At 37.6% G+C, this 5533-nt stretch overlaps 1 pseudogene; it reads left to right on the top strand.

The window, feature by feature from the left end:
* Positions 1-3864: 3864 nt before the first annotated feature.
* Positions 3865-5256, top strand: LOC132680292 (elongation factor 1-alpha 1 pseudogene; annotated as a pseudogene).
* Positions 5257-5533: the final 277 nt, after the last annotated feature.

Below are 5533 nucleotides of genomic sequence, written 5' to 3' on the forward strand. Positions count from 1 at the left end.
TAGCTTCAGTTCACTCAACTGTAAAATAAAAGTGCTTCTCAAACTCGAGTAGTCTCAGGATATCCTTGGAGTATGTTTTTATAAATGCAGATTTCCTGGTCAATTCTAAATAGCTTGATCAAGTAGATATGGGGTAGGGTCCAATCATCTGCATTTGAGCTGTCTGATTCAGGTGAGTGTGGATCATATTTCAGCAGAACTAGCTGACTTCACCTTGAAACAGCCATCCAGTAAAAACTGCTTTTGCTTTACTCTGTTATGATCTTGATTAGAAATCGACAATCTTCTCCATCATTCTCTCTGGGTAGCACCTGGATGACCTGGAAACTTAAAACATTTAAGAATAATTGATTTAGTATATCAATAAAATACACTCAAATAAAAAAAATTCTAAGAAGAGAGAAAGAAAGACACTGAAGAATTGACTTTTCCTCTCCACCATGTAAGGGCACGGCAAGAAAGGAACCGTCTACAAGGCAGGAGGAGAGCTCTCACCAGTAACAGCCATGCTGGTACCTTGGATCTCAGACTAGTCTCCAGAAGTGTGAGAAAATAAATTTCTCTTGTTTAAACCAAAAAAAAAAAAAAAATGTGTTCAATTGTATAATCTATTGGATTCAAAAAGCCCAGTTCACCACTTATTCCCAGAGTTTATTATAGTGCTTAATGGGAGATGTTAATATTTGTTTAATGAGCAAATGAAATGAATTATATTTTACTCTAATGTATAACATTTTGAGATGTAAAAATTTAAAGTAATCAATCTGATAATAGATACTAATATATATACATAATCTCTGTAAGCAAAGAATTCATAAGCCATACCAATAGCTTTATTTGATATACTTTCTGGATACTACCACCTAATCTAGATTCTATCCACTTGACATCGGAATTACTACCAGAGTGAGTCTCCCTCCCTAGAGCCACTCTTTATAAATCATTTATATATATATATATATATATATATATATATATATATATATATATAAATATTACAACCATTTTAAAATATTTCATCAACACATTTGTAATGATCAAGATCTTTAAATTGCTCTGTAGTTTCTCCTATATTAGGTGTAAACTTCTCTCTCTTATTTTCAGACTTATTGTGCATTTAAGAACAAATAATTTCTTTGTCTTTAGAATTCCCTAGTGCCCAAAGCATATCTTGCATTTCAACCAGAATTGTCTGCTTACTATGCTAGGAACACACACACTCATGTTTGTTCCTTTGATTTGGCCTTTCCCATTTGCTCCTCCACTTGGCTACATTCTTTTTGTTCTTCACAGTTTGGCTCAGATTTCATCCTTTGGAAGACAATTTGACTGATTTTGATATTAGACTCTATTTTGTTTCATGTTATTCTTCTCTCCTAACTTAGCTGCAACCTTCCTAAAGACAGAATCCTTATGTACTCTGGAGCGATATTTTTCAATCTGCTGGTCCTGAGTCTCAATCAACATTTTAAATATTATATAATAAAATAGCTGAATGGAGCAGAGAATAAAGCAAAGATAACATCAGAGTGTTTCACTATATAAGCCTCAATTTTTTTCTTGAAATTTTCTTTTTGTTGAAATGTGTGCATGTATGCTGGTTCACAAAACAAATATATTTCTAAACTATAGGTCTTAGTTTAAAAAGTTTGAGGGGAGCCTGAGTGGCTCAGTTGATGAAGCCTCTGACCCTTGATTTCTGTTCATTCATGATCTCATAGTTTGTAGGTTCGAGCCTTGCATCGGACTCTGCACTGATGGCGAGGAGCCTGCTTGGGATTCTCTGGCTCCCTCTCTCTCAAAAGTAAATAAACATTAAAATTAAAAAGCTTGAAAGCTACAATTCTATAGAACCAAATGCACCATTGATGACCTTATAAAAATTTAGTAAGCACCTGCCATTTGATTGGTTGAAATGACTCCTAACTGATATATACAATATGTACAATCAATCCATGGTAGGAAAGTAGGTCTGGACAAAATAACCATATCGGCACTAAAGCAGTGTACTAAATATAATTTATTTAATTATTTAACAATTGCAAAGGAAGATTTAGGTTACAAATATAATATGACTTACTCAGTATTACTTAAAGGTTCCATCGACCCGGTTTTTAAATTTAATCTCCTCTCTAATGAAAAATCAACTCCAGGTTGTGTATTTGACAAGAACAGGAAGACTAATGAGCTTGTGTTATTTTTTTAAGCAGTAAGTGAGAAACAGATTTAAAGTTGACCTAATATGTTTTAGTTTAATGAGTTTTAGACTTTGGAGCTTTATTTCACCTCACCATAAACACTTGAATTCTAAATCTAATACTTCTCTTCATGGGATTTTCTATAATCTAGGAAGAAGAATAAAAGTTTTGAGCTTTTGGAATTGGTATAGAAAGTGCCTAATTTCAGAAATAAGTCACCACTGAAGGCTGAATTAAATGGAATCAGTTTATAATAGAATCTACATCAAGCACATGTTTCACTGGCTTATGTTTTCAGCAGCAAACTTTGAATGAAGCAAAAAAGATGGCAAGAGGATAAAGGCAGGTGTTTATTAACTATTATTTGGTAATATATGGCAAACTATGGAACAGTATCAATCAATAGCTTCTCTGAAACACAAGTGAACGAATTATAATGACTACAAATCTTGTCACAGTTTTCTATTCAATGTCTTTTTCAGCATTTTTTAAGTGATAGTATTTGCTGGTAATCTTCCCAACTAATGTCAAAACTGTTTTTTTTTTTTTTAAGAGAGAAAAAAGAGGGGCTTTGTTGGTTTGGTTTTCTTTTCTTTTGCTTTACAAAGTGAAAAGGGAAGTCAAGGCAACACAGAGCTAACCTAAAAATCGCAAATGCAGCAAACGCGAGTTTTTTGAGAGCAATAATAACTTGTAAGATAATGATGGTATTAAAGTCTACTGAGTCAGGGCTGAGAGGAAGTAAGACTAAACAGGGGTGGTGAAGGCATCCACGGTCAGCAAAAAGGTTTTAGATAACCTGGAATGACCAAACACGGGGAAGAGAAAACACGAATCACAGATCATATTTCACTTGGGAATCTGAGAGTCATAAAGCCTTTGCATTTTAAAGCTGGGAAGGACTTAGTTCAACACTCTCATTTCAGAGAAGAGGAAATTGAATCATGTTCTGCTAAGCTATATGGTATGTATTCTGTGTTTGTAAAAATTGCAAGCAACTTTTCAGAACCAGCCTTACACACTAGATAAAATAGATATTTGTCTCCCTCCCCCACATCCATTTCCACTGTTTACCTGGAAACTCTCTTTATCCTTCTTCCCCTCTTGCTTTCTGTTCCTATATTTTTATTTTATTTTTTAATACACTGTCTTCAAATTTTCAAGCGGGGTGCTGGGCATTGGAATTATGTGATACACCTTTAGGAAATTCATGATCTAATGGATTAGAAAGATGATAAAGAGACAGTAACACTGCAGAAATATGTTAAATAAAGGGGGACTAATGTATGATTCTATAATTTTCCATTAAGCTAATAATTCAACCATTCTCTAGATATATGGAGAATTTGATGGTTAAGCTGAATTTTAAAGCATTAGTAAGAGTTAATCAGATTTTTATAAAGTATATGTAATGGAACAGTGTTTTGTTTATATTAATATGTATATGAGGTGAAGGAAGGAGAGAAACTGTTTTGTGGGTAGTGGTTTAACTATAATATTCTGGGTAAAGTCTACCTTATTAAATAGACTTGTTTTTCTACCTATATTTACTCCTCAAGTGACCCCATCCTGCCTCATGATTTAAATACCATCTACTACTTTTTTGCAATGGGTTTCCCACTAGAACACAGGTGTCATGAAAAGCACCACTAATCCTAAAAAAAAAATGGTAAAGGAAAAAAATCGTATCAACATTGTCATCATTGGACACATAGATTTGGGAAAGTCTACAACTAGTAGTCATCACATCTACAAATTATGGTGGGATAGACAAAAGAACAATGGAAAACTTTGAGAAGAAGGACACTGAGATGGGAAAGGGCTCCTCAAGTATGCCTGGGTCTTGGATAAACCAAAAGCTGATTATGAACATGGTGTCACCGTTGATATCTCTGTAGAAGTTCAAGACCAGCAAGCATCCTGTGACTATCACTGTTGTCTCAGGACACAATAACTTTATCAAAAGGAGGATTATAGTACATGTCAGGCTGACTGTGCCGTCCTGATTGTTCTTGCTGGTGTTGGTGAATTTGAAGCAGGTTCTCCAAGAAAGGACAGACCCATGAGCATGCCCTTCTGGCTTACACCCTGGGTGTAAAACAACTTATTGTTGGTGTTAACAAAACGGATTCCACTGAGCCACCCTACAGCCAGAAGACATATGAGGAAATTGTTAAGGAAGTAACACCTACAACCAGAAAATCGGCTACAACCCTGACACAGTAGCATTTGTGCCATTCTCTGGTTGCAATGGTGACAACATGCTGGAGCCAAGTGCAAACACACCTTGGTTCAAGGGATGGAAAGTTAACTGTGAAGACTGCAGTGCCAATGGAACCACACTGCTTGAAGCTCTGGATTGCATTGTGCCACCATCTCATCCATCTGACAAGCCCTCGTGTCTGAGGATGCAAGCCTCCAGGATGTCTACAAAATTGGTGGTATTGGTACTGTCCCTGGGGGCCGGGTGTAGACTAGTGTTCTTAAACCTGACGTGGCAGTCACCTTTGCTCCAGGCAATGTTACAACTGTAGTACAGTGTGTTGAAATGTACCATGAAGCTCTGAGTGAGGCTCTTCCTGGGGACAATGTTGGCTTCGATGTCAAGAACGTATCTGTCAAAGATGTTGGCCAGGGTGATGTGGCTGGTGACAGCAAAAATGACCCACCAGTGGAAGCAGCTGGCTTCACGACTCAGGGGATTATCCTGAACCATCCAGGCCAAATCAGTGCTGGATATGCACCTGTGCTGGACGGTCACACAGCTCACATTGCCTGCAGGTTCACTGAGTGGAAGGAGAAGACTGATTGTCGTTCTGGAAAAACACTGGAAGATGGCCCCAAGTTCTTGAAATCTGGTGATGTTGCCATTGTTAATGTGGTTCACGGCAAGCCTATGTGTGTTGAGAGCTTCTGTGACTATCCTCCCCCAGGCCATTTTGCTGTTCGTGACATGAGACAGACAACTGGTGTGGGTGTTGTCAAAGCAGTAGACGAGAAGGTAGCTGGAGCTGGTAGGGACACCAAGTCCTCCCAGAAAGCTCAGAAGGCTAAATGAATATCATCCCCAGTACCAGCCACCCCAGTCTTTATTTTTCAAGTTTATTTATTTGTTTATTTATTTAGAGCATAAATGTGCAGGGGAGGGGCAGAGAGAGAAAGAGAGAGAGAGAGAGAGAGAGAGAGAGAGAGAGAATCCCAAGCAGGTTCCTTGCTGTCAGCACAGACCCTGATGCGGGCTCAATCTCACGAATCCTTGGGGTCATGACCTGAGCCGAAATTAAGAGTTGGATGCTTGACTGAGCCACCCAGGTGCCCCCTGCCACCTCAGTCTT

The sequence above is a fragment of the Panthera onca genome, chromosome A1 (assembly GCF_046562875.1).
Source record: "Panthera onca isolate mPanOnc1 chromosome A1, mPanOnc1 haplotype 2, whole genome shotgun sequence".
In the NCBI taxonomy this organism is placed as follows: domain Eukaryota; kingdom Metazoa; phylum Chordata; class Mammalia; order Carnivora; family Felidae; genus Panthera; species Panthera onca.